The sequence below is a fragment of the Aythya fuligula genome, chromosome 1 (assembly GCF_009819795.1).
Source record: "Aythya fuligula isolate bAytFul2 chromosome 1, bAytFul2.pri, whole genome shotgun sequence".
NCBI lineage: Eukaryota > Metazoa > Chordata > Aves > Anseriformes > Anatidae > Aythya > Aythya fuligula.
In genome coordinates, this window is record NC_045559.1 from 79,698,410 (window position 1) to 79,721,514 (window position 23,105).

The following is a 23,105-nucleotide window of genomic DNA, read 5'->3' on the forward strand; positions in this document are numbered from 1 at the left end:
GCTTCTCTGTGGAGAAAAATACTAATTCAAGCATTGCCTGTGGTTATGACAGACAGGTAGATTGCATATGAGGATTCTGCTTTGCTACTCCATGTTCTAGAATGAAGATCTCAAGAAACAACAGTCTGGGTTAGAGGTAGTATTTGAGGTGTAGCTTTTCTTTTCTTTTCTTTTCTTTTCTTTTCTTTTCTTTTCTTTTCTTTTCTTTTCTTTTCTTTTCTTTTCTTTTCTTTTCTTTTCTTTTCTTTTTCTTCTCTCTCTTTTTTTTTTTTTTTTTTTCAATCTGAGCTTTTTACTGTATACTATAAAACCCCCTATTAGCATTTTCTTTTCAGATGCTTTTCTGCACCACAGCTGCTATGACTCTGCAGTCAGGAAAGCAGAACTGGTGTGACTGCAATTCAGGAAAGAAGTTGAAAAGAGAGAAGAAAAAAAAAAATAAGGCTTTCTAAGACAGCTAGAAGAAAGCATGCCAATTAAATTTTTAAAAAAAGACAGAGGGGGAAAGAAAAAAAAAAAAAAAAAGAGCTAAAAAGCTGCAGAAACCTGGGGAAAGTTGGGGAGGGGAGAGAGGAAGGAGCAAAAGAGAACCACTGAAATGAGAAGAAGGACAAAGTGAGGAGGGTAATGCACTGTACAGAAGCACTGCAAACTATCAATCAAAGAATTTAAGAAGGGGGAAAGCAGGGTCAGAAGAAGACATATGATGAAAGAACGGAAGAAAGGACCATGCAAGGAAAGAAGAGGACCCACACAGAAAAATAAGCAACAACAAAAACAGAGAAAACAAAGAGGAACATGACCAAGACAAGAATCACTTCATTGCAAATTAAAGCAATCAAGTATAGTTTAAGATAAATTTCTTGGATTGTGTAGCAAATTTCTGGAAAAGCAGTATAACATTAAGAGCACCAGAATACCCATCCTTCACCATAAACTTGTTAGAGTGAATACTTTGGCATACGCCAAGAGCACACTGATGTTACTATTATTTCAGAAAATTCTTAATCAGTTGCTACAACCTGTAAGACTAGTACAGCATGGAAACTTAGCTCATTCTGTCCTTAAGACAAGAGTCATGTATCATTCAATGCAGTTAGATGCATAACTTCATTCACAGTTTAATCAAATATGATGTGATTTCTTGTGCCCATAAGGTTAAGTACATACAGAAGGCTTTGCCAAGTCAGAAGTTGGACTTCCTGCCACCAAATCAGCCACTTCCCATTAAAACCTTCAGAACTGCAGATTAAATCTCATGCATTAAATGATGAATCATGTACAAATACTCATTTTCCTAACTAGATTCTATTACTTATGTAAGAAAGTCTCAGAAGTTAGTGCTGATAAAAATAAGATCGGAAGCTTACTGATGTTGGCAAGCTTTACAGGTGTTCTCAAAGCTGGGGAAAGATGGAGCTTTGCTTCATATTTTGGTGATTAAGGAACAATATCAGAAGCTAGATATAAATACATGTATATCCCAGTAACTTTCCCCCATAAACACACACATTTTCAACAAGTATTGAATTAGAATATGTCACATTTTCAGATGTATGAAAGATTTTAAATTCTATTAAAAGTCAGTGATATTTTTTTTCAGCATTTTCCCCCATTTTCAGAAAAATTATTAACATCTAAAAATACTGTTCTCCATGCATACCATTTATTTTACTCAATCATTATCCTTGTGCTGTAAAGGAACTTGATGGTAAGCCTTAGGCTGAGTTTCTTTAAGCTAGATTTTTCAGATGTGCAAGAACTTAAAAGCAAAGATGGACATTAGTAGGATCTATAAAATTATGTTAAGTGGAAACCATCAAAAAATAACATTCTTTCCTCTCTAAAGGACCCATAGTCAAACACATTAATAACTGTACCCACATGGACTTGTGCATAGAAGCAAAAACCTTGTTTTTGGTGGAAGAATGTTGACTACTTTTCCCTATACTGGCAACCCTAAAATCAGATTACACAAGAAACATGGCTCATAGGTGCACATGTAGAAGATACAATCTGACAATTTTCCCAATTTGAGTAAAACTTTAAAATACTTCATACAATTTCTTGTGCTTTTTCAATGTAGCTCAAGGCACCCTTTTACACAACTACAAATTAATAAACCTATCATGTGGTTATAGTGCCATTTTGAGGTCAGATGAGAATACCAGTCCCTCTCAGTCTGTTCTGTTACAAGTCTCAGAGCTTGATCACAGCAGCAATGCCCCTGAGCACACCTCCTCAACACCATTTGTGACTCTCCAAGAAAACACAAGTTTGTATAAGCAGCAGCTTGTTTTGGTCTAGCATTTCTCATCCAGAACTCTCAAATTCTACCAGGAAGATCAGTGCTTTCTCCAATGCACAGACAAGAAAGCAGAGGGATGGGAAAGCATACAGTCATATTAGCTCAAGAATGGTACTAAGCCCTCGCCTTCCTCTTTTTGTGGTCTTCCTACTTCGTATGAAGGATAGGTACATGATCCATTTCACTTCTCTGGCACCAGAAAATGGAAAAATACTTTATATGTCTCCTGTGTTTACTGCCCCTATACATTCTCTCTTAATTCTCTGACTTTATACATGTCTACCATTGTAGAACAAAATAAGGATTTCTATGAAAAGATCTGTACTGCAATGAATATACTGCCCTGTGATTGTATGGATATCAGCTGGACCTTCATGTGTCGTAAATTAGTATGTACCCTAACCTATCCTAACATTTATGATGGTTTAAACCACTTGAAGATCTTGATGACTTACCACCAAGTTCCTTTGCAGTAGGAGGATAATAATTATTGAGTATAATATTTGGTATGCATGGAGAACAGAATTTCCAGTCATTAATGCTTCTTGGAAGATGCTGAAGCACTTAAATGAAAGTGAGCTATTACCTTACAACAGTACTAAGGAAAGAGCTATTTCTGTTGGTTTGAGGTTTGTTAAACTAAAGCATATGTTGAATGAAAGCAGTAGCTCTAAAGGGAACATCTCAAATGTAGCTTGAATCACAGTATAGCCATGTAAATGATTTGCACCTTGGTACCAAGAATAAATATTTAGTAAGCCTTCTGTAAAAAAATGTTACAATTGTTTTGCTTATCACTGTTGTAGATTGCAGGATGTCGTGTATAAACATTTACATTTTCCCATTGTTCCCATCAATGAGAAGGAGCATTTGAATTTCACTGTAAACAGCAGCTTTGCTTTGGTGGGGAATGTCAAATTTTACATCCCACTGGTGGTGGTGGGCACAACCATTCACCTTAAAAATTTGGTATTGGGAGACCAGCCTGCAGGCAACCTCCTGGTTCAGGCAAAGAACCTCTCCAAGAAAAGGTATCTCCACATGGGATAGAGGCCAGCCTACAAGACTTTACTAGTTGCATGTTCATTGCAATCCTCATTGCAATGCTTGATGTACTACAACCAGGAGTGTTAGGGATATGGCACCGTAAAGCCACTCACAGAGTGGCCTGTCAGCATAGCTGTTTTGTAATCCTGTTTGGACCACTCATTGAGATATGACAGGAATCAAGTTGTATTGCCTACAAATGCCATTTCTGGGGCTCCATCAGCTTTCCCACCCTGCTCAGTTTAACCACACCCTGAGATCACAAGAAGAGAACATGAGGCAGCTTCTGTGCTCCCCATGCCTGTCCTGGGGAACCTCTGAGTAGGGCTGCTTTGGAGACCTCTCCTTTGGCCAAAGAAAAACTCTTAGGAACAGGCTCTGGAATGTCCATGGGCACCTAAAGGCACAGCCAACCACCCACAAGATTTCAAGAACACCTCCGCTACCTTTGGGCTTTCAGAAAACCTACCTGGTGCCTATCTCTGTCTTTAGGCGCCTACATACCTTTGAAAAGTTGGCCTTTAGCCCCTTATCCTTATGAAAGTATTTCCCCTGGAATAAGTGACTGGAAATTAGTTTAAGAACGAGGCGCTCCCTTTCAAATCCAGTACAAATAGCTCATGTAGATAAATCACCACAAGACCAATGATTCCAGATAGACATTTTGCCAAAGTAACTCATAAGAATATAATTTTTAAGCTGCCTGCCTATGTTAATGCATGGATAAAGTGTCTAAATCCTGTTACAGAAGGATTTTAAATATAGTTTTCACTTAGCAACAGCTTTCCAAAAATAAGGTACTTATCTCAGAATTAAGGAGTATTAAAAAGAGGTTTCCTGAAAACTGACTTTCCACAATGGTTTACTGAGCTGCAGAAATGAATGAACTATTAGATATATTAAATAATAAAAAACTGATGATAAAGTAAAAAAAATGGACACAAGATCTATTAACTATCTGGGGCAAGGAAGAAATTATTTTACAAGCACAGAGGCACAATGCTGTCCGTTACAAAGTATGCTACCAACTCCTCTCAAAGATACCAGTCTAGACAGATACTTATTCTGATACAATGTGCTAATCCCTACAGAGATGGTTTTTACATCCTTAAAGAATACGTGTGTGTTCTCTGCATATTGAGCCACCATAATTCTCCAAAGGTTTTGAAGTCCTGAGACCTTTCCACATGCTACAAGTTTCCTGAGCCAGAATGAACAGCCTACAGTTTGTACTGGAGCTTTAATCCCTTCTGGTGTTATGAGAAGAGCAGCAGAAAGTCCATAAACAAGGCTGAGAAAAGGTAAATGCATCTTCACAAAGAGATCGTCATTAAAACCACATCAGAATATAGAAATTATATTCTGCCAGAAATATGGAATGGAATGGAAAATCATTTCTCAAAAGTTGTTATTATGTTTTTCAACTTTAAGTTATCACAAACACACAAAGAGAAAACAAACAGAGCATACCCTTTCTGTGTCAGCTCTGTATCTAGGGCAGCATGTGCTCCTTTTATGTATCAGGGCAACAATGCTCTTCCTGCCCATCTGTGAGGGGATATCATACTTGCCTTTCCCCTGTAATAAATAAGAAGCTGTAGTAGAGCAAATGAACACAAAAGGAGCAAGGAGGCACCTGGACCTCCTCAGGGTGATTGACTCTATTTAAAGATGGATGTTTAAGGCATGAACAGACTTCTCAGTATATAATTAGTTTAGGCTACACACTCTGCAAACAAGCAGGACAGCATGATACATGGAATTCACCATTGCAATGCCCAAACTTCCCAAAGCATACTTTGCATCATGGACCACATGTGCTGGCTCTGACTACTGCAGACACACTGATAGCCTATGGATTCTTAAAAGATGTTCTAATCGAGGCACATATGAATTCCTTTACAAAACAGACAAAACAAACAACACATGAAGTTCAATATGGCTTTGTGATTGTTTGTGTCAGTATCTTCAAAACAGAAGAAAACCAGTAGAAGCAATGAAATACAACAACTAAGAATGGATAACTTGAAGAATACTTCTCTGGACATAGTAGCAATGGTATCAAGTCAAAGGTGGTCTCTTTTTTGATTAACAGGCCATTGTTTTACTTAATGAATCCAATTTTCTACAATTTTCAGCTGACATGCTGTTCATGAATGGCTATATTCACATAGTCAGTAGCCACAGCTGGACATTTATTGCATTTGGGATTACTTCCCTCTCCTAACTACATAAACTGGGAATATAAATTACAAAATTCACTTCTGTACAAATAGTTGTTTGCAGCGAGAAAGGAGAAAATCTGTGATTCACGCTGAAATTGCAAAGTCCTTTGAATTAGTAAACATTTCCCAAGACAAAAATCATGCATATTAAAAAATTATATAGATATATGTATATGTGCATATTATACACACACACACACATACACACTTATATATAAATCAGTTGGTGTTTTATTTGACCAGTTCTAGCTCACAGGTATAAAAAAGACCTATGTGTCAACAAGTTAATTCTCACAAACAAGTGGAAGAATACAGAAGATACTGAAATACATTCAATATAATAAAGTATCTTGACATTTTTGCCACCTAACTTTATCTCACACCCAGCTACTCATTCTTGTTATGCATTCAATGCACCTTTTCTTAAAGTTCAGAAGCTCTGTGATACAGTATGTACCAGCTGTGTAGAGTGGACCCTGACCTGGTGAGATCCCTTGGCATTGCTGCAGTACAAACATTATTAATAATAATATCAATAGCAATAAAAATAACAAAGTTTACATTCATCTCTATTAATGTCCATTGCTAAAGTTTCCCAGCAACCACCAGTTACAGGAACAAACAAACAAACAAACAAACAACCTTCCATCTAATTCAGGCATTCACAGATGAGTAGCTGCTAGGGAGGAATTAAATCCATTAACAAATGAGGACAAGAAGGAGGAAAATTATTGTTCAGTTAAAATGAGCAACAAATAACTCCTTTTCTAAATCTGCTTCTGAAGACAGACAATAAGCCCAAGTTCTCTATAAAGGAATGAATATCCTGTGAGTATAAACTGTTGGTAAACGGCAGGAAAGAGATCTCCTGACGCTTGAGGATATGTATAAAACATCTGGTGCTTGTGATAGGTATACCAAACACACAGTGCATGCTGACACCATAGACCAGATCACAAGTCTGATGAAATTAAAAAATGAGTGGATGAGAGGGTGTGGGAGATGTATTTGAATTTCAGTCCACCATGTGTTTGTCTAGTGAAATTAAAAAAAATCAAAAGTTCTTCAAGTTTGCTGGAAATTGAACAGTCTTGCAAAGACATAAAACCACTGAAATCCACTGAAATTGTATTTACATTACCATACTTTTAAAGCTTTAGACTTCAAAATCCTGATTTATATATTCTGAGATATCAGCTTCAATTCTAGAAAGGGTTCCAGAAATAGAAAAGTACTGATTGTGGGAGAAGTCTAATGGCTTGATTTGAGTTTAGCTGCTTTTCAGGAAGCAACCTGAAAAGTCTAAGGGATGAAGAAAGGTGAGCAGTGCAAAAAATGCTAAATATGGGGTTTGTGTCTCACTGTGTTAGAAGTAGGGTGAACAACTAAGGAGAGAATAGTCAAAAGACATTAGAATAGTCAAAAGACATTCTAATGTAAAGTAGAGATAGGAAATGCAATAACTTAGTTTGGAAATACAATTTTTTGAGTCAAAAATATCCCAAGTGTTATTTTGAGTGATTACATTAGTGAGGAAAAATAGTTTGGGGTACTTAGAAGAGATGATGGGAAATCAAAATGAAGAATAAGACCTTGAGAAAAGGAAAGAGAGGTGAGGACTAGAGATATTGTGGATTACGGTTGTGACGGTAAATTTCACTTAACAATAACCATAATGGGATCCAATGGCTGAAACAGGAAGCAAGGCTAGTCTAAAAAAAAAAAAAAAAGACATAAAGCTAATTATGGCAAACAGGCAAACGTGCTAAAGGAACTTTTAGAGACTCCGGCATCATCAGTATTTAAGTCAACACCAAATGTTTTCTTTGCAGGAGTTGTCTGAAGTGTAGGGTCTTTCTGTGGAACAAAATAAATCTCTAAAGCCTGCATCATAGAGATGATTACGATGGCCTTTTCAGGCCTTGTACCATGACCATGAGACTTTTAGCCTTGTTTCTGGAACCTGCACCCTCAGGTGTACCCCTCACAGCGATCAGTCACAGCTCCCAAACCTCAGTTCACTAACTGATGAAAGCTCATTTAAATTAACTGAAGCCCAAGAGGTCTACCAGAGAAGACCTCATCTGAGAAGAGCACTCACACCATAAACTTGGTGGGTGCAGAGTCCACAGAGGCAAGGCATGAACAACGCCACAATGAAAGCACTGGTGCTGAGCCATGGCACAGCTTCCAGCTCTCAGCAGTGGTGCCAGGATTCTACCCTCTGAAATAACTGCCACACTAGCAATTATGACTGTCTTTCCAGAAAGTCATAAGGCTCCTCAAAAGAGCACTCTTTCCCCTTTCTTAAGCTTTGGACAAGATTATCTTCCTATTGCTGTAACTGTTGAGCACAGCTGCCTAGAAATACATGGTGCAACACTAGTGTAAATCATGTGCAAGTGAGAGAGAAACTAGGCCTTTTGCATTCAGTCTTTCCCACTCAGAAAATAGGACAGCCGTAGAGACTCAGTGTAAAGATGTGGTGTGTGCAGTGGCAGCCCAAAGCCACAAAGCCTACTTATAGATGCATACTTCAGTTTAGAATAAACCATGGTTGAAGAATTTTTATGTTGGAAATGTACTTCAACCTAATACCAAGACAATAATCTTCTGTGAAACCCAGATATAAAGTTGAACGTACTGTTCCTCCAAAGAATGAATATGCTCAGTGAGCTCCATGTTTCCTTTTGGTATCATTTGCTAGCTAACTAGCACTGAAAAGGAGCACGTGTTTATATAAATGTCTTGTTTGCTTCTCTGATCCTACCTCAGGAAAGGGTTTTCACTTCATTTATTTTTTGTGTCAGAAGCTGTATCCAAAAGCATTCTTTAGGCATACTGGTTCTGCACTTCCTCATCCACTAGCAAGCAAATTTTGCTCCCACATTAGCAACTGAAGCATTTGTTCTTACCTTGTGATAGCTTTTATAATTATTATTATTTGCCAATTCATCCAAAAGCATGAGTTTCTCTTTGTGTATGTACTATGTTTCTGGTCATTTAAACACTGTGGTAACAAGCAGAGCCACAGTCCTGAGCTCCAGAAACAACTCTTCATGAGGCAGGTTAGTGAATAATGAGGGAAGGACTAGCATCCCTGTATGCATCCCTGTATGTGTACAGTGTGATGTAACATTTTCAGACCAGGAGGTTTCATTATGATCACCTAAGACTTGAGAATCCAGGCAATAATGTTTGATCAAATCATTTACAGTAATCCAGGCAGGCAATGAAGACCTCTTCAGCCCTCCCCTGAGAAGCTGTGCCAAAAAAGTTTGTGCCCCTCCTTATTATAAATGTGCATCTTATTTCAGATGTGAGCTATCCGGGGAGCTTTACAATTACTGGATTTTCATACACTTTTGTCTGCATAATTAAATGGTCCTCTCCTGCTGCAATTATACCCCTCTCAGAGGTGCTCTCAGCCATAAACAAGTCATCACTTCATCTGCATCACATTTCAAGACCCCCGGTCAGGGTCTGGCACATTCCAGCACCCGTGACTGCAGGTAATGCTCCCAGCGCATCTTGTGCCAATGTTTTTCCCTGCCCACAGACCTCCAGCTCTCCGGCAGCAGACCGAACACTGCCACGCTCCGGCCGCTGCTGTGGCTTCACGGGGAAAAGGCGCATGTGTGCGCCTGTGTGTGTGTGTCCATGGGATCTGCTGGTTAAATGTTTTCCTTTCCCAGGGGATATATTTGACATCAAGATAAAGGGGCAGTGTGGAAAACAAACTGACTTTCCCCCTCCCTCTCCTTGGAGTTTGGTATTGTAAAACAAGCTGCACTCGTTGAGATTCTTTTTGAAAGCTCCTGGTTATCTTAGCAGCTGTAATATAAACCACAATCTCCTTGAAGTATCTCTCTGCCACAGCTCTCTTGGGGGCCAAGGGGAAGCAGGGAACAGCACATACTGGGGTATTCACAGGGAATGATGTATTTCTTGGGAAGTTGAGGGATTTTTTGATTTTTTAGTTAATGTAGTTTGCATGTTTTCAAGTTCTGCGAAACCTGCTAGTTACATATGTGCAAAACCTTATAGAGCCCATCTTTCTACACCTCATTAGCAATATCTCCCTTGCCTTTTGTTTCAGTCATGAAGAACTACAGTGGAAGTAAAATGGGTGATGGTTATGAAGTGTGTGGATGAAGGGCATAATCAGAGCAGTTCTGCATGAGTGCTGCTTGGTTTGATATTAAGGCTATTTGAGATGCCTCCTACTGAACTACATCCCAGGCAAGCCAGCTCATGTCTGTGTGCTCTAGAGGAAACATCCCTGTAGTTTTGACACCCTGCAAGGATGATGCCTGGAGTAAGAGTACCTGTGTGTTAGGTAGTCACAAGGCTTTAAGCTGCTATCTGTCCTGGTTGCCCTAGGGAGCTCTTTCTCCTCTCACAGCCTTTGGCCTTTGCAGGTAAAGGATCTTGCCCTGTGGGGAGGCTCAAAGAGCTGCTCGGGCAGAGATCTTCACACCCGTGTTCCTTAACCCACCTCATTTTTTTCCCCCTCCTTCTCAATTTCCTTCTCAGTGGGTGTGAGAACGACTGGGGAAGAAAGAGAAAAGTGGAGGTGCCAGACTGGAGAAGACATTGGCTCCCCCTTCTGCAGCTTATTTGCCACTACAAGCAGTAGCCAAAAACCTCCCCCCTCCTCGCAGCCCCGGGCCCCCTGCCAATTGGGGTGAAATGTTCCCGGGCACGCTGCTGCCGAGCTCCTGCGCCGGGTCGGGCCGAAAGCGTGGCAGTAAAGAAGAAGCAGGTCATGGAAATCTGTTTCCATTATTGTGCTTGTAAATAGTCGTCCAGATTATCTTGGTGATTATCATATCCTACCTGCACTGTTTCTGCCTCCAAGGAGCTCAGTGCTTGCAAACCTTGCAGCAGTGTAACTGAAAGCAGCAGCAGGGGCAGAGGGCCAGCAGGAGCTGGGCGCAGGGGGGTTGGTGCCTCTCACTGAACATTTTTCACCCTTCTCAGGTAGGTTCATTCTTAACTGAGCACTAGCCGAAGGAGAGGCAACAGACTGGGAGAGCACCCCTTAATTGAGTGTATCACTACCTACCCTTTTAAAAGCTACATATATCTTACAGCATCTTATTCTATAACCAGTAATTTAAGCCACGTCCTATAATCAAAAACTTTTTTCCTCTTGACAATAGATTTTTGACTTTTTCCAACTCCTTCAAAGAAGGAAATAAATGAAGAATGCTTTCAAAGCTACCTGAGTTAACTCAGGAGCATGTACGCCATTGTTTTTCATGATAGCAATTCTGATTGTTTTTTAAACTTGGCCCAAAATCTAATTTCCCAAAACAATTTAGGTGGTTAGGAGCCACAAAGTCTAATTGTAATCTGAATTTGGTCTCATAAGTCACTTGTATGCTTTGTAACCTTCATGTGGTGGACACAGTGTAGCTGGCAGTGTTTGTCACAGGTTGCTGTTTTGTTTTGTTTTGTTTTGTTGTTTTGTTTTGGTTTTTAACTTATTCGTTGACAGGATGGGAGGGCTCAAACAACACCAGTCACCACAGCCTGGCAGATTAAAGTGCCCCAGCTGAGCCAAGGTAGCTAGGTATTTGTATGTGCTCTTACTCCCTGGACAGAACGAGGTGAACAGTGTTTAACTTCTGCTGCTTTCATCTGAGGTTTAACGTAACCTGGTTTACCTCACGTTTGCCACAGGCTGAGAACATGCACACAGTCACCACCCTTCAGAGGACAACCATTAAATCATTAAGCAGTGGTGGCTGCTGTGAGGCTGCACTCTGTTCTTCCAGGCTGGTTCCCTCACAGTAACACAGCACCCACCACCCGTCATAATCACCTGGCCCTTTTGTCTCCAGACTTAGCCAACACACCATGCATCTTGCTAAGGAAAAATAAAAATGCTATTTGTAAGACCCTCAAATCAAGGGGATTTTTTTCTTTAATATTTGTAGCAATGTGTTGTGTTTTTTTATCTTTTCTTCAAGTGCCCTGAGGCACTGTCATAAATGAAGCTGTGCTGCATTAGTTGTCAAACAGACCCCAAGCAAGAGGCAGCTCCTGATGCAGAGTGCCCAGTGTGGATGTACGGGAGGGGGTAGACAGCATGGCCAGGAGAACAGGGAGCTGGCAGCAAAAGGGCACAAAAGCTCCCTAAATTTTTCTTGATGTGGATTTTTGTCTTTCCCCAGTGCCACTGAGGAAGTCTAAGTCTAAGGAAAAAAGAGGGCAGCAAGGGCCAGAAAGAAGCATAGAGGAGGCTATCAGGGGGAACTTTAAGAAGGGACAGGAGACATCAGCAGCTTCCCTCTAACTGCCTCAGCTGCTTTCTGTAAGTGCTGAGCTGGCAACAGTGCCTGGTCCCAAAGGTCATGGCCAGGAATGAGTGAGGGGGCACCACGGGGACTCCTTCCTCTGTGCCCCCTCTCCCAAAGAGACTTTATAAATGGCAAGTAACCCCAGCTGAGGCAATTGTTTTGTCAGAGTCAGGGAAAAGGGCACCACAAAAAGACAAAAGCATTAAAACTGGGGAAACATACACTGTCTGGTAGCACCAAGTAAGCCTAAAGGTCCAAATCTAAAGGGGGAAAAGAAAGAGATGTGCTATAGGGTAATCATCAAGGTGCTACTGCTGGTCTTTATTATGGTGTAAGCCAGCAGAAATTCCTGCAAAATCAGTGGAAATATACTGGGAGACCATACCTATAAACCAAAACTGAGCCCACAAAGTCTGTGATGTGGATTAGTATTCCCCAATCTGCTTTTATTTATTTAGACATAAGATAAAAGAGCTTCATCCCTACAGAAAAAATAATAAAAATAAAAATAAATAAATAAAAACCTTAAGCTTTCTTTGTTGGAACTTGAAGCAACAGAGACGATGTATTCTATTTCTGAATTTCAACTTAAGTATATTTCTGGAATTCATCAAGTCTCAATCAAATGAAAAGGTGCTTCACAGAAGTGCTTTAACATGCAACATCCACACAGCCACATGAAAAGCAAGGGAATGTGAAAAGCCATGCATAGCTGCAGAGAACATTCACAAAATGAAGAGCTTCTCAGCTGCTAAAACAAAACTGTTGCCTTGAGGTTAGTCCATTGTGCAGTACATCAGAACAAGATGTAGCTGATGCTGGCTTGTGTTCGTGCCTCTGGCAATGATGTCTCTGCAGCACTGGACAATTTTTTTAAAATCCTTCTTTTCCTCATTTTCTGTTTTAAAATTAAAATCCAAAAAAAAGATTCTGTCCTACTCTTAGGGACTTTTTTTTTTTTTTTTGAATGTGCCAATACATCGAACCTCAATCCCAGGTTTTCATGGAAACACCTAAGTTTTGACAAAACCTAGGGAATGTTTTCTTGGGTTGCAGATGTCTTCTGTGCCTTGCCTGTGTTGCCTGTGAGCACTGAGGCTCTGCTGTTCCTGTGTCAGTGGAGGAGCTGCAGCTCTCTTGGGCAGCACTAGCGAGACTTCCCTCATCTCAGTGTTTCTGGTTCCTCTAGGATGGGTCTTTGTGCTTACAGAAGAATTGGAAAGATCTTGCTTTCATTTGTGGTAAAGGGAGGAACATGTTGAGTCTCCAATTCTGAAATACTAGAAAACTTTCCCAGCCAATAGCTGTTAATGACAGTTATCTGAGCTGTTAATGACACTTATCTTCTTTGCCCTTTCACATGATCTGCCCATAAGAATTACTGTAGAAATGAGTTTGAGAGTTTTCACATCCCTTTTTATCAGAAAAACTGGCTTTACAGAGAGGCTAGGTATGAAAACCCTTACTATAAAGCACGATCTAACCCAAAACCAGTTTCTATTTCAAAACATCAATTCAAAGAAGTTTTCCTTTTGTTTTTGCAAACTAAACCACTTCATTTCAGTTGAAAATACTTTTTTTTTTTTTTTCAACAATCCCAACTAAAAAACTAATAGAATCTCTTTCATTGAAAAAATAAAAAGAAAAAGAAAGAAAAAATCAGTGGCCAATTTCTTTCATCATAGTTTACAGAAGTGTCCAAACTCCCCATGAAAGGAAAATTTTATTTTGAACAGACACTAAGCTATTACATTAACCATGTGATTCAAAGCACCTCTCACTCCCATTGGAATCCTTTCCTGCCAGGGCACTGGCACACTCTTGCTGTCTTATAGAACTGGATGAGGAGGACACCTCACTGGACACCACTTTGTCAGTGGGAATAGAGAGAACCCCAGCACAGAACTTGTGCACTCCTGCACCCTTTGCAGTGTACTGTAAAATCACACCTTTTTCTGACAGAGCCTTGTCTCTGAGCCAATCGCTTCCTTCTAAAATTAAGCTGAAGCATCTCCACAGGTATTTACAAGCTGAGGAACCCACGTGGCATCTTGAGAAATTGTGACTTCAAATTCCTTCCACCCTTCCCAGCCAAGACAAGGAGTAGGACTGATTTTAGAACAGATAATGATTCATGAGTTGTTTTCCTCCACAGTGTAGCAAAACACTTCAACTTGCACTGAATAAAGCATGCTAGACTTCACAGAATCACAGAATTTCTAGGTTGGAAGAGACCTCAAGATCATCGAGTCCAACCTCTGACCTAACGCTAGCAGTCCCCACTAAACATATCCCTAAGCTCTACATCTAAACGTCTTTTGAAGACTTCCAGGGATGGTGACTCCACCACTTCCCTGGGCAGCCTGTTCCAATGCCTCACAACCCTTTCAGTGAAGAAGTTCTTCCTAACATCTAACCTAAAACTCCCCTGGTGCAACTTAAGCCCATTCCCCCTCGTCCTGTCACCAGGCACGTGGGAGAATAGACCAACCCCCACCTCGCTACAGCCTCCTTTAAGGTACCTGTACAGAGCAATAAGGTCACCCCTGAGCGTCCTTTTCTCCAGGCTGAACAAGCCCAGCTCCCTCAGCCACTCCTCGTAGGACTTGTTCTCCAGGCCCCTCACCAGCTTCGTCGCCCTTCTCTGCACCCGCTCAAGCACCTCGATGTCCTTCTTGTAGCGAGGGGCCCAAAACTTGAAACTTGAAACAAGATGCTCTCACTTTCCAGTTAAAGAGCAATATAGATAAAATAAAAGTCTAAAACATTGACTGGGGTAGAGGAAGTATTTGTATTCCGTGTTTTCCAGTACTAGGTGGTGGAGCTGCTCAGCAAAGTTCTGAGAACTTGGGCCCTTCATTTTGCCTTAGGAGGCTCACATGGGGCTTTCTTATTTCCCAGGGCAATGCCTTCCCCACAGAAGCACTTTCACAGGTTCATGAGGAGTGAAAGTCATTCTCAATTCCTTTGCTGGCCTAAGTCCTCTTTGCCTAAACAAATATGCAAAAGATCAGAGCCTGTGACTCAGATGCTTCCCTCCCTTTGGTAAGTGTCCCCAGGATAGGCAATCACTTTTACTCGTCCCCAGTTCCTCTCCTGCCCCTGCGTCCCAGCTTGGTAAATATTTAAGTATTCCTGAAAAAGCAGAATGGCTCCCATAGGAACAACCGTGAATGTCACAAGCCAAGATATTCCAAATATGAAATTCCTATTGAAATTGATTGAGGATCACATCTCCCCGGGGAAGGGCGAGGCTTTGAATTTCTCTCACCCACATCTTGGATGCTAATAGATAAAAAGGGATACATGTTTTTTTCCTTTGTTTTAGTCAATGTATTTTAGCATTTTTTTTCTCCAAACAACTTTTCAGCAAATGCAAATTCAAATTTGTGAGCAGTTTCTGGACAATCAACACTGCATTTTTTTCTGCAAAATTCTTTCTACCAAGAAAAGGAAAGAAAAATCACCTGGTTCAGTTTTACTACATGCATGGTCTTAAACCCTAGCTTGAAAATCACCCAGCCTTATGCCTAAAATTGCAATTAACCAAGACCAGCACATAACACTTGAGGGACCTCAGCACAATTGTCAGAAAGTCCCGACTCACAAATCTCATTCAGAACATTTCCTGCACGGAAGGGGAGGATCTGGGGGACAGACACGGTCACGTCCCCTCCCATCTTGCTGGAGCAATGAGCAGCACCTCCCTTGCACACCCCCATATATTATGTTCCACTTCTGCTTGTAATGCTCTGCACAATGTTTTTCTGTGCTGCCAAGGATGTCTGGCTCTCCCCTTGACTAATCACTGGGCACTGGAGGGCCCTCTCCAGAGCTTGAGAACTTGACCCCTGGTGGCACCCATGTGAGAGGGAAGCAGATACATGTGGCTCCCCTCACTCATCCTCACCCACTCCAGGATTTCTCCTCTGATGCCCTGTCAGCAAAGACTTTCAGACAAAAGATACCGGTGAAATCAACAACAGTCAAAGGAATGTGGCCTTCTGGCCTAACAGCCCTTGATTGATATTCTTTATTTCAACAAAACCTTAACTTGGTTAAAAATATAGTGCACAACCTGTTTTGGCATTTCCAGGCAGGACGTGTCTGTGGGACTAGCAGGGTCACTGAGGCAGTGCATTTCAAAACAAATAACAGGGCTGTCTTTCAAAACCACAAGGTCGCTTTATCTGTACATATTTCTTCTGTTGTCTGCCAAGTTGCCACTTTAAAAAATAATCATGTCAATACTCTTATTTACAAATTGCTTTACAGTAAGGCCCAGAGGCCCAGGAAACTGGGGGTCTCCCAGTGCCAGAGGCAGAGCAAGACGCAGCCCCAGCCCTGAAGGCCTCCCAGCATCACTATGCTTTCTGCAGACGGGGCTGGAGGTGCTGGGTGGGGGACAGCCACATCCTCAGGAACAGACAGCTCGGTGTGTTGGTGAAGACTGAAACCCATTTGGAGAGCTGGCCATTCCCTTGCGCAAAGACCAGCCGGGTTTCCCCAGCTCACACTGCGTGGTGGGCCACACTCCTCTGTTTGCAGCAAAGGCTGCTCACCCTGTCTGGCCCCTCACCCCCCTTGGAAGGAGATAAGCAACACCAGCCCCTTGCAGCCCCCGGACAGACACTGTATGCTGCTCATAGCTGTTCTTAGGCATGGGAGATACAGGGTTCCTTCACACCCTCTTCCTGCTCTCCCCAGGAAATTTCATGGTCCCTTCCCCCCCCCTCCCCCCCCGCCCCTGGTGTCTACCCTAGGCCGGATTTTTGATCCCTTTAATAAAGATGTGCCAGAATTTCCATGAGAGATAGGGAGTCAGGAGAGATTTCATGTGCAGAGACCTCTGTCCTACAACAATATTTTACTGAAATGCTAACTACAATATTGAGGTATTTTACAGCTCCACCCTTTGGAAATGATTTTCTTAGAGAAGAGGAACAATGTTTAATGCCCCAGTTTTCTAACAGCCACTCACCCCCCACTTGCAAACAAAATTTTTCAAAATATTTTTCTTTCCTATCACACCCTCTCTAGTTTCTTCGGATGTCAGCAACTTCTTCAGTCTGTTGCAGAGGCATTGCTTTCCACCTGGCTCCTGCAGGATGCATGTCTGGTCCTACTGCTCTAATATAAGGAAGGACTCCTGTGCTATTAACTGTGTTCTGCAAAGCCTTCCAGGTACTCGCTCATGACAAAAAGCCCTGACATCACTTTTAGCAGAGCAGCTACTTCAACTCCTGTGTGGTTCTAGCTGGTTGTTGAATAGAGCTGTATCAGAATCTCCTGATATTTGGGAGCCACTTCCAAAGAAAACAGGCAAGTGCAGGGAAATGTCCTTCCAAACTGGGAAAGTGGAGATTTCTGTCCAAGCCTGTATTATATCCTCAAGCTGGGGGAACAGAGAAGCTTATTGCAACCTATAAAAATAAATTGTTGATGACCTCACATACTTAGAATTTTAGCATTTATTTCTGCAAATGCAGGCATCTTCACCACATGGCTTCTCAGCTGCTGTGTTAGTTATCAGTCAATGCCAGTGCTAGCAGCATTTCACTTTGCAGCTTACTTTTAGATGAAACACATCATATATGTGAAAGATACCTCTCAAAAACACAGAAGGTAGCAGTTTTATCTCTGGAGACTGACGATACATGACAATGCATCAAAGTAAATAATCAAGAATTTTTATCTGGAGATTTTTGCATAATGCATGCACACACACACAAAAAATGTGTATGTTCAGTCAAACTGGAACACCGTTAAATATTGAAGTGATGAACTTAATCTCACTTACTGGTGCAAATGCTCAAGTCAGGCCTTCATAGTTATGCATCCTGGCATTCTGCGTCATACAGACCTTCAGCCTTTCCCAGTGACCTGCACAGACAGACCAGAACTTCACTGACTACAGGAGCAGGCCTATGGTAACAAACAAACAATTTCAAGACTTCAGATAACAGAGAATATACTACATTTAGTGGTGAAGGCTTTCAGAGGGTGATTAATTTACAGGTTAAAATTTTTTATGCAATCTGAGTTTGTGTCTGCTCAGATACTTGTGATACTTTGGGACTCTTTTTGGCTGTCAGGACTCTTCCCACATTGGTACCACCAACTATTATCAAGTTTTCTCGTAGCTTTCCTTTGGATAAATCTGACTTGATCTTCTCAAGTATAAACACTACAACCAATACCAAGAATTACTTGAAATACACAATACAAAAGAAATACTCATTAAAACCCATTAACTAAATTGCATGCACGGATGATCTGAGAGTCCTGAAAAGAGATCAGACTTTGTTTTTAAGCAATGTATCAAAGGATACAAAAGCTGCAGCCCGTTAACATTAACCTGGAATTGCCTGCAATTTAACACCAATGAAGATCTGAAGATCTTCAGCCAATGCAAACTGATACTAGTAGGGCTACAGCAATTTGTATCATTTGAAAATGATCTGCTCCGAGATAGGCATCATCTTATGGAAACTGTACCAGAATAACTTATTAAACTGTTCCTCAAATATACTATTCAAAAATGAAGCCTGTATTCACCTTCGACTAGCTAATATGTAACAGCAGTATCTAAGCGTAAAAGTGGCTTTCTTCACAATACAGCATCAGTCTAAATAATCTCATTAAAAAAAAAGGTCCTATGATCATCATCCTGGGATGCATGCATCCAAAATAAATACAGCCTCACGTTATTTTGTATGTCAAATACCTTGGGTTTTCTAAGTGAGAGCTACATTTAATGTAAAAGACCAACAAATTCCTCTATGTTCCTCCTCTGAAGGTGCCAAAGTATGGGTGAGATACATGTATTCACATCTATTCACATACTCTCCTCTACCTTGGCTGTATTCAGTAAATTGTGCCTAAAGTCATGAACAAGCTATATATCACTGAAGGATCTACTTTGTTATCAGGGCTACATATTGACCAACATAATATTCCCGCCAGGACTAAGCAGATGAGATATAACCGTGTCATGTTTTGCAGACTTCCATTATTAGAATCCCATCTCTGATTGTATGGCATTTCACAAGCTGCCTCTTTCTGATTTCCTGTGCTACACAAATATCACTGCTTCCTTGAGGCTGTAGGAGATGTAGGATTGTCCACTCCATTCGACTGAAAGCCTCTGGACACAAAACAGCTGCATGGAGAACCATCACTTTTACAGAGATAGATGGTCAGAAGCTGCTAGAGGCTGAAGTCCAGAACCACTTTGTTAGCAGTGATTTATGTGACATCCTTAACTTCTAAAAGCCAGCTGCTTCCAAAAACAGCTACAAAGAAAGAGACCAGACTCTAATCTTGCTTATGTCAGTTTATCTCTGCAGTTACTCCCAATTTACACCAGGTAAGTAGAAATCTGAATCTAGCTCTGTCTCACTTTGCCTTGGCCATAAATAAGCCAATTAGGACTCGTCCCGATGATGTAATGCTTTAATGTAATACCCTACATCTTTTTGTGTCCATGGAGTTGCTGTGGGTGCAGACAGAGCCAGGATTAGCTACTTCCCATGTTTCTCACACAGAGAAAATTAAAATTTTATTCTCAGCCACCATCCTCATGGTCTTAACTCTCTGCTCCAGACAGCTGCATGATTGTTGTTCCAACTGTGGCATTGTGGGCAAGCTACGATTTATTCTGGAAAATCCAAGAATGAGACAGCATGGACAATGATCATGCTCTTTAGTACTGTATGCTTTTAACTATAAAGAACTAGGATTACAGGACAGATGGAGTTTGTCACTCTTGGCTAGGCAGCCTCCAAAGTGATAGCTTTTTAGCCAGAAACACCTTTAAGGCAGTTACAAATCTGGACAGTAACTAGCAACACAGGAATTTGGACTAATTAAGGCCTCTGTACACTCAAAACATTAAACAATCATTTATCCATATTCAGCTAAAGATATAAATACCTAAACACATGAGGAAACAGGTTGCAGAAGGAAAAAATAGGCTATATTAGAAGGAAAACTGTTGCTTGCTACTAGTATGTGCTGACTACCTGCTAGAAAAAGCAGACACCTTCAATTTCAATCTATCTCTATGGGAGCGGAAAGGCATACCCACTGAGCAGCATCTACATAACACTTACATGTAGAGGTCCTTGATTTACATCCAGCATAAGAGCATAAAATACCACTGCTTCCCATCATGTTCTTGTAAATTTCATAGTAGTGTTTATTGAATTTTTATCTCGAGCTCCTGGAGTGCTGTAAAGCAGTGAGAATCTCAGCTTTTACATTAAAAAGTAGTGTTCTTCAGTCCTTCAAGTGCAGAGAAATGCTTGAAAACATAAAATGAATGAGGACTGTTGGTGCAAAGAATAAAAAGGCAATAAGAACCCAAAATGAGAGCAGAGTGGGGTTTGGTAGATGTCCTCAGAAACTGGAAGCAGTGCACATGCAAACTCTGTCAGTCTCCTACACGCACCCAGAATGCTGCTAATGCCACCCACCCCACTAGAAGGTTCTGTGTGTTGTGGTACACTAGTCCCTTGCCACACATGAAAATCTAGGAGATACCTGAAGACCTGGTACAAACACCAAGAGTTCCAGAAGTGGTTCACAGGCTGCAGCCCTCACTGGGTTTGCTTGAATGGTCACAGTTTTCAGTGAATCAACAATGGGCGTCTGCAGAGAAGCCAGAAAAAAAAAATGCTGCAAATACCCTAAGCAGAACTTCTGTAATGGTTACAGAGAAGGAACAAAACAACTCTTCCTAGTCTGGGCCTTGTGGGCAGACCATACAAGAGTAATAAAACAGGCATCCTATTGGGTTGCTTCCATCCCAGCTTCTTGCCTGCAGGCCAGGCCTCTCTGTTCTTCTGCTATGGCTACTCCTGGTCCCCTGCCAGCTGCAGGGAGGGCCTGTCTCCCTTTCAGGGCCCTCCACTCCCACTTCTCACTGCTCTCCAGCCTTCCTGAATAGCCAGCTCCCAAACTGCTGCCTCTACACCACTGCTTCTGCTCTCGTGCAGTTTCCCATTGACTGGGTCCCCTTCTGCCTGGAGGTATTTGGGAATTCATCAGCAGAAGAATTCCACTTCATCAAAACCAAACATCTCCAAGGAAATGCATCCCAGTCAAGGTAACATGGAAGAAAAATTCTGACATTAAAAGTAAGGTGAGTAAGGATGAGGAAATTTCTCATTTTCTTCCCTGACAGATTTTCAGCTACATAGAAAGAGAAATAGAGCAACGCCAAGCAAGAAGACTCTGAGAGATTCTGCTCTGGGCTGTTGAAACATTCCCATTCGATATGGGAGAAGCCGTTTCACATCTTTGCTATGAATCTGGCCGAACAGCAACTCAAACCAAATCCCAACAGCCCAAATAGACATTTTTACCACCCCCCATATTCAGTGACAGATCTCTGATTTTCCACCTATCATCACTTCTTTTCTTTACAGATGCTGGATGAATCTTGGTGACTTATGCATACCCAGTAATAAAACACCAGACTCATCCCTCATGCTCACCCTTCATCAGAGCAAGAAATGCACCTTAAAAATGTGCAAAGGCTTCAAATAATTATAAAACCTACCCCCAAATGCATAAATCATAATCCAGTACCTCTGAATACTTTTTTAAAGAGAAAGGAATATCTATCTGACTTCATCAGAGACCATACACAAAACACATTGCTCATTCTGGGTGCTTTCCATCAATATACACCAACGTAGTCCACAGGGCCATTCCCTGCACCTTGAAAAAGGCACTGCACAAGATTAGGTGGTTATTTTTCTGTCATGTCCTTGTCAGTAATTCTCAGACATGTTCCTACTCATAAGGTAGGGCACAACTGTCCAGCTTTATGAATGAATAATGTCTGTGTTTGATTGATTCAAAGGCAGTTTGCTGAAGCTGATATAGTTTGTTAAATGTAAAAAATTATGTTGAATTAAATGCCAGCAATTAGAGCTGGTCTTCATATGAACATCAGCTGTTTTATAACACCATGGAAATGGAATGCTAAGGATGTAACATTTTTAGATATTCAAACACTTGGATGAAACTCATGACTATTTCTTGGGCATGCAGTGTGATTTAAAAGTAGGCATTCTTTGCAGTAATAAGAGTGTATTGGAAAGAACACCACTGATTTCAGCAATGGCAACAAGAATTCATACACACAATTGTACATAAGAGTTTTACACATTGCATAACTCAATAGTCTTGCAAATCCATAGAAAATGATTGCATTGATGAATCGAAGAATCAAATGTAAGCTTTGGCCCTAACAATATGGCTTCAACACAGTGAGCGATTTATTTCTCCATGTGGAGACATGTGGTGGGACTGTTTGTGGAACAAGGTGCAGTTAACCTTGAGTTCAAGAGTAGAACCTGGTCTTTCAGGTACTGTTAGAATTTTTAGGTACTGTTAGAATAATTCAGAAATCTGAGTGCTAAGAAAAGTGTTTGAAGAAATGTTGTTTTATCATACCATGTTACAAATGTTTGCAATACAGAACTCATTTTTCTTTCTATTTTCACTGTTATAAATCATATCCCAACCTCCATGTTCCTCTGAAACCTTTAAAATTTGCTATGTAAAGGCACTGTAACCTGCTTACACTAATCAGCCACTACTTTGAGTATTTTTGTCAAATCCACCAATAAAACCTTATCATGACAAGTGACCATTTCTGACTGTGATGGTAAATCTCTACCTAAATGAAAGATGACCTTAATTCCAGGAAGACAGTATTATTGTCCGTAGTCAGATGATACATAAATGAAATCCAAATATTGATAAAACCCTCAATCTGATTTTTCTTTGTGCATTTGTATGTAGTTCTTGTGTCTAATTCAAATATATTACCACAAAGAACATACATCTAAATGTAATTCAGAAATGTTTCATTTGCAGCCCAGTACTGCCATTCTTTTTGTGCTGTGATATAAACTTCAACTTTCTGCCACATGTTGTGTGACAGTAACAGCAACTAAGTCCAACAGTTCTAATGGAATTTTTTACTGTGACCACAGAAAAAAAAAAAAAAAAAAAAAAAAAACACCCAAGAACACTGGGAAATGAAAAAAAATCTACCTGTGAGTTAACAGCCATATTTCTCAAATGCAAGGAGTCTGGAGGTATTCAAACAGCTGAACCACAGAAGGCAGCAGCAGAGGCAATGCACAGAAGAAAAAATGAAAAGAAAAAGCACATGCTACTACTACCTCATGGGCTAGA